The 21416-nt window shown below is 48.6% G+C and overlaps 1 pseudogene; it reads left to right on the top strand.

Annotated features, from left to right (window-relative positions):
* The first annotated feature begins 7037 nt into the window (after positions 1-7037).
* Positions 7038-21416, top strand: part of LOC139266203 (lactosylceramide 4-alpha-galactosyltransferase-like) — a 31596-nt pseudogene continuing 17217 nt past the window's right edge.

The raw sequence follows: 21416 nt of genomic DNA, 5'->3' as shown, positions 1-21416 counted from the left end.
TGAAGCAAGGTCCGTTGTCACTTACAACGATGTCAGTCAGACCATGAGTGGCAAACATGACATGAAGGGTCTCAATGGTAGCTGTGGATCTACTGGATGACATGATTATACACTCTATCCAATTGTAATATGCATCCACCACAACTTAAAACATCTTTCCCAAGAAGGAACCTGCAAAGTCGATGTGGATCCTGGACCATGGTTTAGATGGCCATGACCACAGACTCAGCGGCGATTCCGCTGGTGCTTTACTTAGCTGCATGCAAGTGTTGCACTGATACATACATGATTCCAGATCAGAGTCAATTCCAGGCCACCATACATGAGACCTGGTAATGGCTTTCATCATGACAATACTGGGATGAGTGCTATGTAGATCATGTACAAATTACTCTGTGCCTTTCTTAGGCATAACAACACGATTACCCCACAGTAAACAATCTGACTGATTGGATAGTTCATCTTTGTGATGGCTGTAAGGTTTGGTCTCATCACCCATTTGCTTGGGTATGGCAGACCAATCACCACTAGGGATACAATGTTTTACAACCGATATCGGGTCCTGGCTGGTCCAGGTCTTAACGTGTTGAGCCGTGTCAGGGGTTCTTCCACTTTGAAAAGCATCCATAACTAAGTAAGTCTGCAGGTTGTGGCGTCTCCACCTCTGGTGTGGGTAACGGAATTCGGCTCAGTGCATCGGCACAATTCTCGGTACCAGGTCTATGGCGAATGACATAATCATAGGCAGATAATGTCAGTGTCCACACCTGGATGCGGGATGATGCATTGGTATTTATACCTTTGTTTTCCGAAAACAATGAAATGAGTGGCTTGTCACGTGTTTCCAGTTCAAAGTGAAGACCAAACAGATACTGATGCATCTTTTTAACCCCATAAACACAGGCTATGCTTCTTTTTCTACCATGCTGTAGGCTCTTTCCACCTTTGACAAACTTTTAGAAGCTTACACAACAGGTTGTAGTTTACCCGACATTAGCATGTTGGAGCACGCAACCAACTCCATATGACGAAGCATCACAGGCCAATACTAGACGCTTACACGGATCATAATGTACCAGCAGCTTGTTAGAGCAAAGCAGATTAGTGGTTTTCTCAAAAGCTCTATCTTGAGATGCACCTCAAACCCAGTTGTCGCCTTTTCTTAGCAGCATGTTCAGTGGCTCTAATGAAGTGCTCAATCTAGGTAGGAAATTACCGAAGTAGTTGAGTAGACCAAGAAATGAACGCAGCTCCGTCACAATCTGAGGCTTGGGTGCATTTTTGATGGCCTTGTTTTTCGAGTCCATAAGCCTGATATTGTCAGCAGCAATTTTCCTCCCCAGGAATTCGACTTCCAGTGCCATGAAGACACACTTTGAACGTTTCAGTCTGAGTCCCACTCTGTCCAGACGGTGTAGAGCCTCTTCCAGGTTGTTCAGTTGTTCGGCGGTGTCACAACCTGTGACCAGGATGTCATCTTGGAACACAACGGTTCTTGGAACGGACTTCAGTAGACTCTCCATGTTGCTCTGAAATATGGCTGCAGCTGAGTGAATTCCGAAAGGACACCTGTTGTAGATAAATAGTCCTTTATGAGTGTTGATGCACTTAAGTTTCTTTGACGTCTCGACCAACTCCTGTGACATGTAAGCCAATGTCAGATCCAGTTTAGTGAACGACTTCCCACTGGCTAGCGTTGCAAACAGGTCATCAGCCTTCGGTAACGGGTATTGATCCTGTTTTGAAATTTGGTTGATTGTAACCTTGTAGTCTCCACAAATCCTGACAGTGCCATTGCTCTTCAACAAAGGACAAATGGGGCTGGCCATTCATTAAATCCGACCGGTGATATGACCCCTTCACGCTGGAGTCTGTCCTGTTCAATTTTGACCTTCTCCCTCGTCATGTACGGAACCGCCCGAGATTTATGATGGACGGGTCTTGCATCCGAGTCCACATGAATCTGCACCTTGGCTCCTGTGAAATTGCCGACGCCTGGTTCAAACAGCGAGGGGAATTTGCTCAGCACTTGAGCACATGGACTATTATCCTCCGATGACAACGCTTTGATATCGTTCCAACTCCATTTGATTTTTTCTAGCCAATTCCTGCCGAACAATGTCGGACCGTTGCCTGGAACAATCCAGAATAGTAAATCATGAACCGCACCATCGTACAACACCTTGACTACTGCACTGCCAATCACCGTTATGAGTTCTTTAATGTACATGCGCAACCTGGCACTGACTGGACTCAGCTTAGGCCTCACAGCCTTATTTTCACACAGCTTGTCAAATTCCTCTGGCTCATTATTGATTGACTCACACCCGCGTCCAATTCCATCAGTACCGGCACATCATTAAGTTTCACATTAATCATTATCGGTTGGCTCTTTGTTAGGAACGAATAAAATCCATACACTTCCTCCCCTGGTATCTCGGATTGCATATCCAGATCCGTGCTATACTGGTCATCATCCTCCACATAGTGTGTCGCAGCACGTTTGCTCAGTTGCGGACACATGCGCTGGAGATGTCTCGAGCAGTCTCGAACAGTCTTTAGAAATGTACTGTTTAAACCAACACTGATGAGGCCGATGATTGCCCTCACAATGCCAACACGGTGAAATCGGATTCTTTCCCGTTGGTGGACTTTGGGCAGCCACAGCTTTTGCAGCCACAGCAGTCGAGTAGGACCTGCCATATGCAGCTCTGCCAAACGATGATACAATCTTGTTTACAGTACTTGCCGAGTTTTTGATGATATCTGCTTTAAGTTTTTGTCCATCGTAATGCATGCCTGGGCAATCGTGATGGCCTTGCTCAAATCCAGCGTCTTTGCCATCAATAACTTATGCAGGATCACCTCGTGGTTGATGCCGATTACAAAGAAGTGCAGCAGCATGTCTCCCAACGCGTTTTCGAACTTGCAGTCCAGCTCGACGTCTTAGGTCAGCAACGAATTCCAACACATCCTGGGCCTCAGAACAAACGTGCTTCTAGAATCGATATCGTGAGATGATGATGCCTTCTTCTGATTTGAGATGGTCAAGTACCAGAGCACACAATTCCTCATAGTCCTTGTCCATTGGACTTGCAGGTGAGAGAAGATTCTTTTTGAGTCCATAGATTTTCGGACCGCAAACCATGAGGAAGACCGCCCTGCGCCTAACTGCGTCAGTGGGTTCCTCCATTTTGTTGGCCACGAAGTACTGGTCCAGGCGAGCTACAAAATCTGCCCAGTCCTCTCCCTCCACGAATCTCTCCAGAATTCCAATTGTGCTCATTTTTGCATGCAAAGTTTCTTAAGTTACCTCGTCACCAAATGTTATGTATGTAATAACTCGATAGACTGAATACTGTAAACTAACACAGGTACAAACGTGGCTCTGCTTTATTAGGGCCCAAAGTGATTACATCACACGATGGCTTGTCTTTTATACCTGGGCCACACACATGTGCGTACAGCCCAATGACCTCTGACAGTGGTGCCACCTGGTGGCTAGTAACTCCAACCATACATACAAGACAAAAACATAAGAAATAGGAGCAGGAGTAGGCCAAACGGACCCTTGAGCCTGCTCCAACATTTAGTATGATCATGGGGGATCTGATCATGGACTCAGGTCCACTTCATTGCCCACTTCCCATAACCCCTTATTCCCTTATCGATTAAGAAACTGTCTCCCTCTGTCTTAAATTTATTCAATGTCCCAGTCTCCATAGCTCTCTGAGGCAGCAAATTCCACAGATTTACAACCCTCTGAGAGAAGGAATTCCTCCTCATCTCAGTTTTAAATGGGCGGCCCCTTATTCTAAGATCATGCCCCCGAGTTCTAGTCTCCCCTATCATAGAAACATAGAAAATAGGTGCAGGAGTAGGCCATTCTGCCCTTCGAGCCTGCACCACCATTTAATAAGATCATGGCTGATCATTCCCTCAGTACCCCTTTCCTGCTTTCTCTCCATACCCCTTGATCCTCTTAGCCATAAGGGCCATATTTAACTCCCTCTTGAATATATCCAATGAACTGGCATCAACAACTCTCTGAGTGAAGAAGTTTCTCCTCATCTCAATCCTAAGTGGCTTACCCCTTATCCTAAGACTGTGTCCCCTCGTTGTGGACTTCCCCAACATCGGGAACATTCTACCCAGATCTAACCTATCCCGTCGCGTCAGAATCTTTTATGTTTCTATGAGATCCCCTCTCATCCTTCTAAACTTCAATGTATAAAGGCCCAGTTGATCCAATCTCTCCTCATATGTCAGTCCTGCCATCCCGGGAATCAGTGGAAACATCCTCTCTGCATCCACCTTGTCAAGCCCACTCATAATCTTATGTTTCGATAAGATCACCTCTCATTCTTCTGAATTCCAATGAGTAGAGGCCCAACCTACTCAACCTTCCCTCATAAGTCAAACCCCTCATCTCTGGAATCAACCTAGTGAACCTTCTCTGAACAGCGTCCAAAACAAGTATATCCTTTCTTAAATATGGAAACCAAAGCTGTATGCAGTATTCCAGGTGTGGTCTCACCAATACCCTGTATAACTGTAGCAAGACTTCCCTGCTTTTATACTCCATCCACTTTGTAAAAAAGGCCAAGATTCCATTGATCTTCCTGATTACTTGCTGTCCCTGCATACTAACCTTTTATGTTTCATGCACATGTACCCCCAGGTCCCGCTGTACTGCAGAACTTTGCAACTTTTCACCATTTAAATAATAACTTGCTCTTTGATTTTTTTCTGCCAAAGTGCATAACCTTATACTTTCCAACATTATACTCCATCTGCCAAATTTTTGCCCACTCACAGCCTGTCTATGTCTTTTTGTAGATTTTTTGTGTCCTCCTCACACATTGCTTTTCCTCCCATTTTTGTATCATCAGCAAACTTGGCTACGTTACACCCGGTCCCTTCTTCCAAGTCATTAATATCGATTGTAAATAGTTGGGGTCCCAGCACTGATGCCTGCGACACCCCACTAGTTACTGATTGCCAACCCGAGAATGAACCATTTATCCCGAATCTCTGTTTTCTGTTCATTAGCCAATCCTCTATCCATGCCAATATATTACTCCCAACCCCTTTTATCTTGTGCAGTAACCTTTTATGTGGCACCTTTTCAAATGCCTTTTGGAAGGCCAAATGCACCAAATACTGGTAGTGGCTAGGGAACAGAGTTTGTGGCAGGGACCAAAGGCAATGACTTCGAGCTTCCCAATATTTAGCTAGGAGAAATTTCTGCTCATCCAGTACTGGTTGTCAGACAAGCAGTTTGACAATTTAGGGACCGTGTAGGGGTCCAGACAGGTGGTGATGAGGTAGAGCTGGGGGTTGTCAGCTGTGGTTTCGTGTGATGTTGCCAAGGGGCAACATGTGGATGAGAAATACGAGGGGGCCAAGGATAGATCCTTGGGGGACACCAGAGGTAACGGGAAGAGAAGCCAGTGCAGGTGACTCTCTGGCTACGACTGGATAGATAAGAATAGAACCAGGCGAGTGCAGTCCCACCCAGCTGGACGATGGTGGAGAGATGTTGGAGGAGGATGGTATGGTCAACCGTGTCAAAGGCTGTAGGCAGGTCAAGAAGGACAGGAAATACACAGCCTTTTGGGAGAGTTCCGGTTTCCACGACTCTTTGTGAAAAAGTGCTTCCGGCTTTCCTTTTAAATGGCCTCTCCCCATCTCTCTCTCTCCTCCCCCTCACTCTTTTCCTTTTCTTTCTCCCCCTCTCTCTCTGATTCCCTCTCTACTACTCGCTTTTCACTCTCCTGATTCCCTCTCTCCCTTCGATTCCACTTTTCTCTCTCCCCATCTCCCAATTTCTCCCTGATCTCCCCTCTCTCTCTTCCTCGCCCCTCCCGCTCTCTCCATCTCGTTCCACGATTCCCTTTCCACCTCTCTCTCTCAGTCCTCTTTCCTTCTGAATCCCTCCCTCTCCCCCCCTCTCCCTCCGATTACAACTCTGTCTCTCTTCCTTTACTCTCTCTCTCCAGATTCCCTCCCCCCTCTCTCTCTCCTTTTGATTCACTCCCTCCAATTCCCCCTCTGAATCATTCTTTCCCTCCCTTTCTGTCTCTTCCCTCTCCTTCCGATTCCTCCTTTCTCTCGCTTCCTCTCCCCGCTCTCCCTACAATTCTTCCCCCCTCTCTCTCCTCCTCCACTCACTCCCCTCAGTCTCTCCCTTGCTCTCTCTGATTTCTGAATCCCACCTCCCTCACTCCTCCTTTTCTCTCTCCAATTCCCTCTCCTTCCCTCTATCCCCCTCTCTCTCCATCTCTCTCATCCCCTCTATTTCTTTTTTTCTTTTTCTCCCTCTTCCCCCTCCCCCCAATTTCCACTCTCTTTCATCCCCCTTTCTCCTCCTCACTCTCCCACTCTCTGTTTCCCTCTCTCCTCCTCTCTCTCCCTTGCTCCCCAGTCTCTCTACCTCGGTCTTTGATTCCCTCTCGTTCTTTGTCCTCTCCCCTTCGGATTCCTTATGATTGCCTCTCACTCCCCCACTCATTCTTCACCCTCCCTCTCCTCCTCGCCCTCTCTCTCCCCACTCTCTCTCCCTCTCTCTCTCCTCTACTCACTCTCTCCCTATTTCTCTGATTCCCTCTCCCCTTTCTCTCTTTCCTCTCCCCTTCTCTCCCCCTCTCTCCATCTCACTCCCTCTATCTCTCTCCCCCCTCTCCAATTGCCTCTCCTCCCTCTCTCGCCCTTCCCTCTCTCCCTTTCTTTCTCTCCATAAGAATCTGTGCAATTTTGTGGTGTCTCACAAGGACCTGCAAAACAGATGTTAGACTAACAGGTCTATCATTTCCTGGTTTCTCTCTCACATCCATCTCACATGCTGGAAGAATATGATTTGTCAGCATTTTTGCTGTTGTCAATGACATGATTGTTATATATGCATTTTATGCAATTAAACAAATGCTGATTGACTTCAGTACAAGCATCAATAGTAATGTGCTTCATTACTAAAAAAACATCCTTCAATTTTATGTTTTACAGGAGTCTGTTAAAGAACATCTCAGCTCCACACCATGGTTTCCCTGTATAAGGCATTTCTCTGTATTCTCACGATTACAATTTGTGGCGTGCTGTGCAGATACTGGAAGATGGACACCTATCAGTCTATTCAAAACTACATCTTGAAAATATCCCAGATGAAAGATAAAGTTGACCCAAATCTTTCAATCCCAACCATGAAACGTGGGATTATATTTGTGGAGACGACTGACAAAGTGGAGCCGACACCATTGGCGGTGTGTTCAGTGGAGTCTGCTGCTCGTTTAAACCCAGACAAACATATCTATTACTTCATGAAGGGATTCAGTGGCAACTTAACACAGTATCCACACCCTGAGTATGCAGGCATCCCTTTGCTTTCCTCAATAAGTAATGTCGTCCTTCTATCCTTGAATCTCACTGAACTGTTTGAAGACACTCCTTTGAATGCGTGGTATCAAAAGGTAAACCATTATTAGAAATAAGAGAATTACCTGTTTGACTGTAATTTTCTTTTTTAAAGTACGTAAATGCTGCCAACGAAATGAAATAGCTGCGCATGCACAGTTCCAATGTTTTTTTGGCTGTTCGCTAACTGAAAATAAAATATTGTCGCCATCACATAGAAAACATTTCCAGCAATTAACTGAATATGTCAAGCTGACTTTTATCGACTCTGGGCGGGGCGGGGGAGGGGGGAAGAGAGATCGCTGCTGCCGAACTGAGCCGCGTTAGGAAGAGAAAATAATGATCAAACGTTAAATTCGTGTTCCTATCGGCCGAAGAAAGTTTACATTTAAAAATGAAGCAGGTGAAATTGCCCTTTTTTATAGCCCCATTAGCGCGACCTATTCTAATACTCCTCTGCAGTGTGTCCCCTGTGGCTGCAGCATGACCGGTGGAAGACTTCTGTGTCTCAGGGGCGGTGGTAGCAGTGATGCTGTCATCCTGAGAGAGGACAGTAGGTTCCTGCTCTACTGACCCACTGTCACTCCCTGGGGCAGCACCTCAGCATCCCCACCAATCTGCTGCAGGACAGATTCCTGGGCTGCTGCGACACCGTGTGATCCCCGGTCCACTGTGGTGGACCCAGCGGTGATGGCATCAAGCTGACGCTGCATGAGAGCAGTCTGAGCTTCCATGCGAGCAACCACTGACTCCATTGCAGCACCAAGATGTTGCGTTGTTTCCGCCTTTGCCACAATGGAAAATGCCACATCACCTGTTGTATCCTTGCACTCTACTGGAAATCAACACGAGGCACATACTGGAGACAAGGTCACTCTGTGACCTGTACCTTTATTCACAGGACCAAGAAGTGCAGACCCTGCGTGGGACCTCCCTTTATATACCTGGATGACCAGGTGAGGAGTGTCTCCCACAAGTTCACCCCCTGTGGTCAAGTGGTGCATTTCTAAGGTGTATACAGTGTACAGTGTTGTTACATGAAGGTTACAGTAACATAAAGATTACATACATGACATCACCACCCCCCCAAACGTCTTTGGGTCAAAGATTGAGTCTTTCAAGCTGTTGACGCTCTCTCCTGGAGCGCCGCAGTTGGGGCTCTGGTTGTTGAGCCTTGGCATGCGTCTTTGTCACCTGTGGTGATTCCGGCTCGTCCGGGCTGGCCGTGGGGACTGTGCATGTTGCTGAAGGTTCTTGTTGCTCGTTCACTGGCAGTGATGTGGGCAGCATCTCATGATTTTCCTCAGGTTCCTGAGTGTCCATGCTGAACCTTTTTTTTACTTGGTCCAGATGCTTGCGGCATATCTGTCCATTGTTAAGTCTGACCACTATGAACCTATTCCCCTTTTTATCAATTACAGTACCCTCAAGCCACTTGGGCCCCAATGCATGATTAAGAAGAAATGCAGGGTCATCGATTTCTATACATCGCCCCTTTGAGTTACGGTCATGGCACTCATTTTGGGACTGGTGCTTGCCCTCAACAATGTCTGACAGGACTGGATGAATGAGGGACAGCTGAGTTTTAAGTGTGCGTTTCATGAGTAGTTCCGCTGGCGGGACTCCCGTGAGCGAATGCGGTCGGGACCTATAGGCCAGCAGGAGACGCGATAGGCGGCATTGAAGGGAGGGTCCTTGAATCCGGAGCATGCCTTGTTTTATGATTTGGACCGCACGTTCAGCCTGGCCATTGGAAGCCGGCTTGAACGGTGCTGTCCTGACATGTTTGATGCCATTACTCGACATGAACTCCCAGAATTCACAGCTAGTGAAGCACGGGCCGTTGTCGTTAACCAGGATGTCCGGTAAGCCGTGGGTCGCAAAGACCACACGCAGACTGTCCATTGTGGTGGATGTCATGCACGAATTCAATATGATGCACTCGATCCATTTCGAGTACGCATCAACAACAATGAGGAACATTTTCCCCATGAACGGGCCCGCATAGTCTATGTGAATACGTCACCATGACTTGTTGGGCCAGGTCCACGGGCTGAGTGGGGCCTCCCTGGGGGCATTGCCCAGCTTGGCACACGTCGTGCACCTGCGAACACAGTGTTCCAGGTCTGAATCAATTCCCGGCCACCATATATGTGACCGGGCAATGGCCTTCATTAGCACAATGCCTGGGTGCTCGCTGTGGAGTTCCCTGATGAATGCTTCCCTTCCCTTCTGGGGCATGACTACCCGGCTGCCCCATAGTAGGCAATCGGCTTGGATGGCGAGTTCATCCATCCGTCTGTGAAACGGTCTGACCTCTTCAGGGCATGCTCCGTGTGCGGGTGCCCAATCCCCAGTAAGGACACATTTCTTAATCAAGGATAGGAGGGGATCTCTGTTTGTCCATGTTTTGATCTGGTGGGCTGTGATGGGGGAGCCTGCGCTGTTGAAAGCATAGTAGCCATGACCATCTCAGCGCTTTGCTCCGCTGCCCCCTCAGTGGTGGCCAGTGGAAGCCTGCTCAATGCGTCAGCGCAATTTTCGGTGCCTGGCCGGTGCTGTATGGTGTTGTCATAAGCAGCCAGCATGAGAGCCCATCGCTGTATGCGAGCTGATGCATTGGCATTGACAGCTTTGCTGTCGGACAACAGGGATGTGGTCCGTTTCTAACTCGAACCTTCTGCCAAAATGGCACTGGTGCATCTTTTTCACCCCGTAGACACATGCGAGTGCTTCCTTTTCAACCATCCCATATCCCCTTTCTGCTTGGGAAAGCAACCTGGAAGCATAAACCACAGGTTGGAGTTGGCCTTCATCATTACTCTGCTGCAACACGCACCCAACCCCATAGGATGATACATCGCATGATAAAACCAATTTCTTACAGGGATTGTACAGGGTCAATAGCTTATTAGAACAAAGCAGGTTCCGCGCCCAATTGAAAGCCCGTTCCTGACAGTCCCCCCAAAACCAATCGCAACCCTTACGCAGGAGCACGTGTAGCGGCTCCAACAATGTGCTTAAGTTCGGCAGAAAGTTTCCGAAATAGTCCAATAGTCCCAGAAATGAACGCAACTCCGGTGTGATGCAGGGCCTGGGCGCGCGATGGATCACCTCCATTTTGGATTCGGTAGGCCGGATCCCGTCTGCGGCAACCCTCCTGCCCAAAAACTCGACTTCTGGGGCCAAAAGCACACACTTGGACTTCTTTAGTCGCAGGCCTACCCGGTCCAGTCGGCGTAGCACCTCCTCCAGGTTGTGGAGGTGTTCCCCGGTGTCTCGACCCATGATAAGGATAACATCCTTAAGTACGATTGTTCCAGGGATGGATTTGAGCAGGCTTTCCATGTTCCTTTGAAAGATAGCGGCTGCTGAACGAATGCCAAATGGACACCTGTTGTTGACAAACAGCTCCTTGTGCATGTTGATAGTGGTCAGTAGCTTGGATTCTTCAGCCAGTTCCTGGGTCATGTAGGCTGAAGTGAGGTCCAACTTGGTGAACAGCTTGCCACCTGCCAGCGTGGCAAAAAGATCCTCCGCTCTCAGAAGATGGTATTGGTCTTGTAGTGACACTTGGTTGATAGTGCCCTTGTAGTCGCCTCAGATCCTGACTGAGCCATCCGTTTTTAGGACAGGGACGATGGAGCTTGCCCAGTCACTGAATTCAACAGGCGAAATTATGCCCTCTCTTAACAACCTGTCCAACTCACTCTCAATTTTCTCCCGCATCACATACGGCACAGCTCTGGCTTTATGGTGCACTGGTCTGGCGTCCGGGGTGATGCGTATCACTACTTTGGTACCTTTGAAAGTCCCGACACCACGTTGAAATAGTGATTCAAATTTCTGCAGGACCTGTGAGCATGAACTTTGCTCCACAGATGAAATAGCGTGCACATCCCCCCATTTCCAGTTCATCTCGGTTAGCCAGCGCCCCAGCGCCCCGCGGGACCATTTCCTGGGACAATCCAGAGTGACAGTCGGTTCTCTGATCCATTATGTGTGACCACCAACATTGCACTGCCTAGGACTGGAATGATCTCTTTGGTGTACATTCGTAATTGCATGTCAATGCGTTCTAGTTTGGGTCTGCTAGCTCTGAGTGGCCATAGTTTCTCAAATTGTTGGACACTCATAAGTGACTGGCTGGCTCCTGTGTCCAGCTCCATGCATACTGGGATGCCGTTTAACAGTACTCTCATTATTATAGGTGGTGTCTTTGTATATGAGCTGTGGATGTTTGCCACCTGAACCCGCTGAACTTCAGCGTCCATTGCTGTGTCCCAAGCATAACCCTGCCTTGCAGACCCGTCGTGGTTCATCCGCTTCGTAAACCAGCCTCACTGCGGGCTTCCTGCACATTCTGGCTAAATGTCCACTGAAGTTACAGTTTCTGCAGATAAATTGTTGAAACCTGCAGGTTTTTGCAGCATATCTGCCCCCGCACCTCCAGCAGGAGCTGAGATTGTTGTGAACAAAAGAGCTGGTACCAGGCATTCCTCTCTGATTGTCCCTTTGATTACTCTCGAGCACTCTGTTAGTGGGTGTCAATGGCCCCATCCCGGGCCGTATTGTCCCTTGTGATGCTGTAAATGTCCGTTCAACCTGCCATTATCTGTGTTGAGGACCCACCCTGTTACTGCCTGGTTGGTGTCGAATTGCCCTTGCCTGTCTGCGAGGATCTGAGTCGCGTTTACCATGTTCACTCCCTGCTCCATTGCCACGTTGGGAGCAGGATTGCGCGCGTATATGATCTTGGTTTCCTCCTCCCCTGCCATGAAGGTTTGAGCCATCAACGCCACTGCTTCCAAGGTCAAGTCCTTCGTCTCAATTAGCTTCCCAAAAATCCCAGCATGACCAATGCCTTCAATGAAGAAATCCCGTAACATCTCCCCCCTGCAGGTGTCCATGAACTTACAGAGGCTGGCCAAGCGCCGAAGGTCCGCAACGAAGTCCGGTATGCTCTGCCCTTCCCGACGTTGGTGCGTATATAATCGGTGTCGGGCCATGTGTATAATGCTCGCTGGTTTGAGATGCTCACCGATCAGTTTGCTGAGTTCCTCAAAGGTCTTGTCCGTCGGCTTCTCGGGTGCGAGCAGGTCTTTCATCAGCGCGTATGTCTTAGGTCCTTCGCTTGTCGGCCGCTGCCGCTCCCAGCCAGTCCTTCGTGACAAAGCTCTGCTGGAGCCTCTCAACGAAATCATCCCAGTCCTCACCAACACAATACCGTTCCTCTCTGCTACCGGTGGCCATTCTCATGAGTCGTTGATTCCCGTTTCTCGTCGGCAAATGTTGTATCCTTACACTCTACTGTAAATCAACACGAGGCACATACTGGAGACAAGGTCACTCTGTGACCTGTACCTTTATTCACAGGACCAAGAAGTGCAGATCCTGTGTGGGACCTCCCTTTAAATACCTGGATGACGAGGTGAGGAGCGTCTCCCACAAGTTCACCCCCTGTGGTCAAGTGGTGTATTTCTTAGGTGTATACAGTGTACAGTGTTGTTACATGAAGGTTACAGTTACATAAAGGTTACATACATGACATCACCCATTTCACACATCACAAGGTCTGGATCCGCACAGTCTCTCTGGGAGTCCACCATCGTATGCACACTGGCAAAGATGGGCTCCATGCTTTGCTCAGAACTGTGTATAATGCAAGAGGCAGAGGCCTGCACACTCCTTTCCACTTCTGGCAGGCTCTCGGGCACCCTGGCCATTGCACCTATCATGTCGGAGTTCATGGCCATCACCCTCCCCATTGAAATCTTCATCTGAGTCCTGTAAAGCACAACCCGCATGCAAGTTCACCCACCTGGGGGATGGCTCCGGAGGTTCTCTTTCCCCTTGATCGTGCTACAGCCTGCTAGGCCCCAGTGCCTCACCCAATGCAGATCCCTGTACTAAGCTAACCTCTCAGTGCCACGTAGTGCCAGTATCTAAGCTGGTGGCTGCAGGTTAGAGAAGCAGTAAGGCAGTGCTTGGCTCCTCCTCCCCCAGTCATCCTCGTTCCTCTCTTCTTCTCCGTCGTGACTCGGTTGGGGGTGCTCAGGGACAAGGTGTTCATCTGCTGCATGGCTATCCGATAGCATAAATGGCACATGAGTCACGTTAAAGTGAGGGCAGGGTCAGGACTGCAGCAAGGAAGGCAGATAGTATGAGGAACTGAAAAGTAATAAATACTTCTAGTGGGATGAGAAGAGGGGATAAAGCTACCATTGTTGCCCCCAGCAGGCTCGACGTCTCCACCGGACACACCGCCCACCACCTGCCACCAATGAATCGCAGCACTCGCTCCTCTAGGTCAGTCAGCTAGCACAGTTCAGCTTCCCCCCCTCCAGTCCATTGCTGCTCCATTCTGTTGTGTGCCATCTTGGCCTGCAAAAGAAAGGAACCTGTGTGAATAAGAGTCCAGTTATGTATGTGGAACATATGCCTGCCGTGGTTAAATATCTGTGAATGTGGGCATGGCAGGAAATGAGGATGTGACTGTGAGTAGGTTCAGATAGTTGGTGGTTGCCTGCTGGTTTGCAGTGTGTGCACAGATAGAGGCTCAGAGGCTGGTATGTAAGTGTTGTGCAAACATGTGCTCACCCTGACCACCCAACTGAGGTTGTTGAATTTCTTGCGGCACTGTGTTGGGCTTCTGCACTCAGTGCTGGCTGACACCTCCATGTCCACCTCTGCCCATATGTCTCTAAAACCTGTGGCAGTGGACTTATCTCAGATGGAGGGAACAGTGCATTCCTCCTTCTCTCCACTGCCCCCACCAATGTCTCCAATGCCAGGTCATTGAACAAAGTGGCCCTTCTGAGAGGTATTGGAGCAGCCATCGTAGATCTTCCTTGCAGCTCTCGGTCAACTCCAGCAATGACCAGGTACTACCTGAAACAACATCCCCTTTAAGAACTGGAATGAGCAGCAGGCAAATTATCACTGAATGAAAGTCCGGGGGGGTCCCAAGGTTCGGGATCGCCGTGAGTGGGGGAGGGGGGGAGGGTGTCAGCGATTAGGGTTACGAGGCTCAGCGATCGGGGGGCATAAGGGGAGCAGAGGATCAGGGAAGATCCCATCATTATCGATGGGGGGGTGGGGCGGCCTCATGGTGAGGTTGGAGGTCTCGTGGCACGGTCTCCGATCGCGGGGGTGGGTACGGTCAGGTCCCTGGATCCAGGAGCGAGGTATTGTTATATATGTGGACTTGTATTTACTTTGTACAGCCACCAGAGGGCTCATCCCCTGGAGTCCCATGGGACACATAATCCCTTGGGAGCATAGGTAGTTAAGGAGGCTTCAAAGGTTGGAAGGCACTCTGGAGACCTTCAATAAAAGACTACGGTCACACTTTACTTTGAGCTTACAGTGTTCAGTCTGATTCTTTCTCTCTACACAACAGGTATAATGACACTTACCTCCTGGATATAACTTTTCCCACCATGGTTTAACTGCCAGGTTTCACAACTTGGGTAAGACCCGTCCCAGACAGTTAAATTTAAAATGGACAGGGTAAATAGTGACTTCCAGCCTCATTTACAATACTAAATTAAGATACCGCCCCTGGGAGCGGGTTACCTGCCTGCCACCCATCCCACCTCTGAGAAAACCGGAATTGGGTGGGTTGGAGGTGGGATCTGGTCGGGAATCTCACTTTCAATAATTTAACTGTCCTCACGCTCCAAACCCACCCGTTTATTTTTTGGGGAAAATTACAGCCTTAGATTGAGTGAGGGTGATAGCTAATATTTACTGGCATTGCTCTATCCTGAGGGAGCAGCAAGGGGAGCTGTGCTGTCTCCTGGTCATTGATGGTAAGAAATTCCAGCACTTTGGTGGTGTGTGAGGGGAAGTCACTACAAGTGGTAGACATGCTTATTAGTGTTTTGCTGACTTTGTTTACCTAGCCTCACCCAGTTAGTTCTTCACTGTGCACCACATTTGGAGGGGAAAAGAGGAAGAGAGGTTAGAATTGTTTTCCAATGAGTGCAACTGACTGGTCATTTTAAGTTGTGGTGCGCGAGTTTCATGATATGGGTCATTGACAATTCATCATCATCACAGGCAGTCCCTCGAATCGAGGATGACTTGCTTCCACGTCAAAAAGTTCACAGGTGTTTCAATATAGGACCTAAAATTCCAGGTCCCAAACTAAATTTTGAAGGGTGGAAGATGCCTGTGTGTGGATTTTTTTAACGTGTGGTGGCCGTTGCACACCAACCACCACACGGGCTTGACAGAGCTCGGTCTTGGTGCAGTGGCAAGGATTAACCAGGACAACTGGAGACCAGCTCTGCTGCATGGGCCTAGGGCTAGATTTTACACCTTTTTTTGCATGTAATGTCCATTTTACCACTGAAAGGACGTATCACGTCCAGATATCACCCATTTTGCCACAAAATGAAAACTGACGTCCATATTTCGGACACTTATTGCCGAGCGTTACTTTCCTCATGTGCGTAACGCCAGGAAAAAATAATACCGCCCGCCCACTTTTTTTGGGCGGAATCATCAGAATGGGTGAAACCAACGCCCATAATATCGCCCAGCGTTCCTTTTGGCACATAATTAACTCTGAGATTTATTAATACCTACTGCCCACTTTATTTTGTCGTAAAGATCACATTTGCAGAAAATAACGCCCAGCATCACTTTCACCACCTCGCACACATCTCGCCCACAATATCGCTCGCCCAAAAAACCGCCAGGAAAAAGTGGAATTAATCGGAACTGCTCACAGCGGTATAGACGCCATGTTCTAAATCACATGTTGCATCATTTAAAAGGCTGCTCTGCTTCAACCTCGGGGAATTCGGATGTACTCTGGAGGTCTTTGGAGGTGATGTGAACATCTTAACAAACATCTTTATCATACTGTGGACGATTAGAATTTAATAGGTGTCTTCGTTGGGACTTTCGTTCTTTATGACCAATCAGTGGAAAAATTGATAGCTATTCGAATGGAACCTGTCCTTTCTCATCCTCTGTTGATGACCAATTACATGCTGCAGACTCGAGATGGAAGAAGGTATGCTCCACAGCATTATGTGCCCAATGTAAGACGTGCCAGACTGATGAGGAGGACCAGATGTTACATCCCCCGCAAGTACAGGAAGAAGCAGTCTTACCTCAACTTGCCTGACGCCACTTGCCTTCAGAGACTGCATTTCCACAAAGTGGTTATCACTGAGGTATGCCAGCTCATAAGGGGAGATCTGCAGCCTGCCAGCACCATCAGTTCTGCACTGTCCGTCGAGGTCAAAGTTACTGCGGCACTATCGTTCTACACGTCGGGTTCTTTTCAGGCCTCAGCTGGCAACATTTGCGGTATGTCTCAGCATGTCACATATTGCTACATTAGACAGGTAACTGAAGCCCTGTACGCATGCAGAATGGACTTTATCAGCTTCCCTATGACCAGGGAGGCTCAGACTGAGAGAGTTCTAGGGTGCAGGGAGCAATAGACTGTACGCACATCGTGATTCGGGTACCTTTTCAGGATGCAGAGGTTTTCAGGAAACGCAAGAGATTCCACTCCCTGAATGTGCAACTCAGTGTCAACCATCAGCAAATTATTATGGCAGTGAAAGTTACATTTCTGAGCAGCATCCATGATGCTCACATACTGCGTGAGAGCACTGTATCTGACTTGTTTAACAATCAGTCACAAGGTCAATGCTGGATGCTTGGTGACAAAGGATATGGCCTCACCACCTGGCTGATGAGCCCCCATGCGTGACACCCACACTGAAGATGAGAGGTGATACAACGAGAGCCATAGAGCCACTCGCAATATCGTGGAAAAAATGATTGGAGTGCTTAAGCAGCGCTTTAGATGCCTGGACCACTCAGGAGACGAGCTCCAATACCACCCTGAGCAGGTAGCTCAATCCATGGTGGTGTGCTCCATGCTGCACAACTTGGCTATCAGGAGGGGACAAGAATCGCCAGAAGATTCTGACAGTCCACCTCAGCAGAGAGAGGAAGAGGAGGATGAGGAGGTGGACGCTGACATCAGGCCAGACAATGAGGCTGACGCTGAAGCCATGCCCCCGCCCCCCTGTAGACCACATGAAAGGGCCCGTGGTGACATGATAGCTGCAAGACTCTTACGTCAGGAACTCATCAATTAACGCTTTGCCTGAAAGAACATTGGTGGTATTTACAAGGCTGACACACTGCTAGGTGTGCAGATCATACATCAATGGTGGGCATCATCTTGGTGATAGTTAAAATTTAAGTTGATTGAAGTTAAGTGTAATTATACCCTTTGATGTTCAGGAATCACCAGTGTGTAACGGTGCAGTTATCTGAGCCAATGCGCAAAAAAATTTTAACTGAACATTTGTCTGAAATTATAAGCATATCTGTAAAAACCAACCCTTCCCCACCTGCACCCCGCTTCTCATCCCCACTTCTATCCCTTCCCCTCCTGACTCCAAGCCACCTGGCCAACGAGCTCCTCAGGCGATGCTTCATTGCGGGGGTGATGATGGCCGGACCACTGCTTGGATGTATACAGGATAGGATGGTTCCGTGGTGGGAATATGCTCCAAGCCAGAAGCAAGATGTTGCTCCTGGCTCTCGTGTCATTGGCAAAGGGGGTGCGGCACTTTGGGGTGCAGTGTCACGCTCCGGGACCATTGGGAGCCCTTTGCCACCAGAGTTCCTGGCTACCAGCTCCAGGGCCTCCTCCATCCCTTCCATGTTATATATTATTTGTTGGACAAAAACTCGGTGCCAACTATGTTCTTGGTGCTTAGTAGGCTTTTTGCTGCTGGTGAATCTCCCTCAACAGCCAAACAAGCACATACCACACCCGCACATGCTTTCAGTCCCTCTCTGCTCCCTCTCTCTCTGTCTCCTCTTCTGCGCAATTAATGATGACCCCTGCCCTCCTGAATCGCGGGAAATGAGCGTTTCAATGCTGTTGCTAAGGACGGTGATACTTTACAACAGAAGGTCAGCGAGATTTAACGCAAACGCCCATTTCATATCGCTCGTGTTAACGCCCAATTTCAAAAATGGAGATTAGGGGCTTTGAGAATAGATGACAGGCCGGCGATCTGAAAACCCATTTTTACCACTCACGCCGGAAATAACGCCCATTTTTGGGCGATCTGCACAAAAGTGTAAAATCTAGTGCACACACATATTGCAGTGTGGGTTGGCCCGTGCTGCCCCTGGACCGTAGGCTCTTCTGGGCCCCGACTCGTATCTCTCCCAGGTCCCAATCACATCCCTCTACATTCTCTCACCACTGCTACTGTACCTGCCCATGCTCCAATCATCGATCTGGATCTTGGTGATGTCACTCTTCACTGCCGTTGCTCTCCTGCTCCAGCACGTGCTGCTCCTTGGTGTGGTACGCTGTCACGCTGCTCCTTCCACTTCCCAGCCGGCTCCGATGGTGCTCGCAGGCCGGGGGCCGCTCAGCCTGCTAAGCCAGGCCACCATTGCTGCTCCTTCCACTTCCCGGTCTGCTCCGATCATTGACAATTAATGAAGGGGACAATAACAGGAGATAGCAGAATGTTCTCGGCTGGCAGATGGCATCCTACTTCCAATTCCCAGCATCCTCTCAATGGCCAGGTTCTTTCTTTCTCGACTTCCTTAACAACACGTTAGGTATTGGAAGGGTGCAGCTTCAGGCCCATCATTGGGGAGGAAACTAATTCAAACACTCTCTTAAAATCTTGGTTGTAGAGTGGCTTCCGATGATACCTGGAGCCCCTGCAAACTGGGTTTGTTGGCAGAGAATGGTTTTTAGCTTAAGGAGGAGTTCCAAAAATTCGAGAAGAAATGTTTAAATATGGTGAAAATGAACATGATGGATTATATTTTACTCTGTCCATTATACCACAGGTAAATCCAGATTTGGAAAGATATTGGATCCATGTGCTGGCTGACGGTTGCAGGTTAACACTGTTAGGGAAATACGGTGGCATCTACCTGGATACTGACATTATATCAATGAAGCCTTTGCCATTTGCCAATTTTATTTGTACAGAAAGAGGAGCACTTTTCAGTAATGGAGCATGGGACTTACTTACAGCCACCATTATTTTACGTGGGACTGCATGGAAGGTTTTGTGGTCCATTATGTTGGACACATTTGGGGTCAACAAGGCCCTCGACTGGTAACCCGTGTTCTGAAGCGATGGTGCAAGTCTAATAACCTAGCCAGTTGTGCTGTATGCTGCAGGGAGACCTTCAGTCAACATTCATCACTGAGACTTCAGTACCAGCGGCAGTCAACGTCATCTCTGTTATGTATGTAAACATTATCAAGGGTCACCTGCACACCCTGGGCAAGCAGGTATAAAAGGCAGTCTACCATGCTGCTTCCTCACTCTGGAGTTACATTAAAGAGACCAAGGTCACAATAGTTTGAGCTTACAATATACAATCTTGTGGAGTTATTCTGAACATAACAATTGGCAACGAGTAACAGATCATGAACTTTCACGCAGTTATGACTGCCATTGGTATTCTTGAGAGATTTATTGAGGGATATGATTGGGAAGCCTTCGTTGAGCGTCTTGACAAGTACTTCGTGGCCAACGAGCTGGAAAAGGAAGAAACCGCGGTCAAGTGCAAAGCGATTCTCCTCACCATTTGCGGGTCCACGATATATGGCCTCATCAAAAATCTGCTAGCACTAACAAAACCAACGGAGAAGACATATGAAGAGTTGTGCACATTGGTTCGGAAACATCTCAAGCCGAAGGAGAGCATCCTGATGGCCAGGTATCGCTTTTACACGCACCACCGCTCCAAGGGTCAGGATGTGGTGAGCTATGTTGCCGACCTAAGACGCCTTGCGGGACCGTGCGTATTTGCTGGATTTTTGGGGGAAGTGTTGCAGGACTTTTTCGTGCTTGGAATCGGCCATGAGGTCATTCTTCACAAACTGCTTTCTGCCGAATCCCTAGATCTGAGCAAGGCCATCACGATAGCCCAGGCTTTCATGTCCACGAATGATAACACTAAACAGATATCATTGCAGCACTGGCAAGTACTATGCATAAAATAACGCCTTCAGCAGGCAGAACTGTACATGGCAGGGCCTACACGCCTGCAGAGGCCAGACCTAGGATGACTCAGAGTCCGCTGTGGGGCATGAATGTGAATCCATTAACACCATGTTGGCACTGCGGGGATAATCATCGAACCCATCAATGTCGATTCAAGCACTAAGTGTGCAAGGGCTGTGGAACAAAGGGGCACCTCCAGCGAATGTGCCGACATGCTGCGACTCACCACGTGGCAGAGTCAGCAGAAGATGACCGATTCAGCATGGATCACACTGAACGAGTAAGAGAGGCTGAAGAGGAAGTGTATGGGGTACACACCTTCACCACCAAAAGACCTCCGATAATGTTAAAAGTCAAATTAAACGGCATTCCAGTTTCCATGGAATTGGTCACGGGGGCGAGCCAGTCAATTATGAGCCAGAAGACTTGAGAAACTGTGGGGCAACAAGGCACAAAGGCCAAAATTAAGCCCGATCCATACCAAGCTGCGCACTTACACCAAAGAGCTCATACCAGTCATTGGCAGTGTGGCAGTGAAGGTATCGTACGATGGAGCTGTGCATGATTTACCACTATGGATTGTACCAGGCGATGGCCCAACGCTGTTCGGCAGATGCTGGCTAGAAAAGATCCGATGGAACTGGGATGACATCAAAGCACTATCTTCGGTGGATGACGCCTCGTGCGCCCAAGTGCTGAGCAAGTTTCCGTCGTTATTCGAGCCAGGCATTGGCGACTTCACAGGTGCCAAAGTGCAGATCCATCTAGTCCCTGATGCATGACCCAGTCATCACAAGGGCCGAGCGGTTCCATACGTGATGCGAGAGAAAGTCGAAATCGAGTTGGACAGACTTCAACGAGAGGGAATCATATCGCCAGTCCAATTGTTCCGCCGTTGAAAAGCGATGGGACGGTCAGAATCTGCGGGGACTACAAGATAACAATCAACTGAGTCTCGTTAAAGGATCA

Source organism: Pristiophorus japonicus, chromosome 6, assembly GCF_044704955.1.
Source record: "Pristiophorus japonicus isolate sPriJap1 chromosome 6, sPriJap1.hap1, whole genome shotgun sequence".
Taxonomy (NCBI): Eukaryota; Metazoa; Chordata; class Chondrichthyes; family Pristiophoridae; genus Pristiophorus; species Pristiophorus japonicus.
This window is presented reverse-complemented; position numbering and strand designations above follow the sequence as displayed.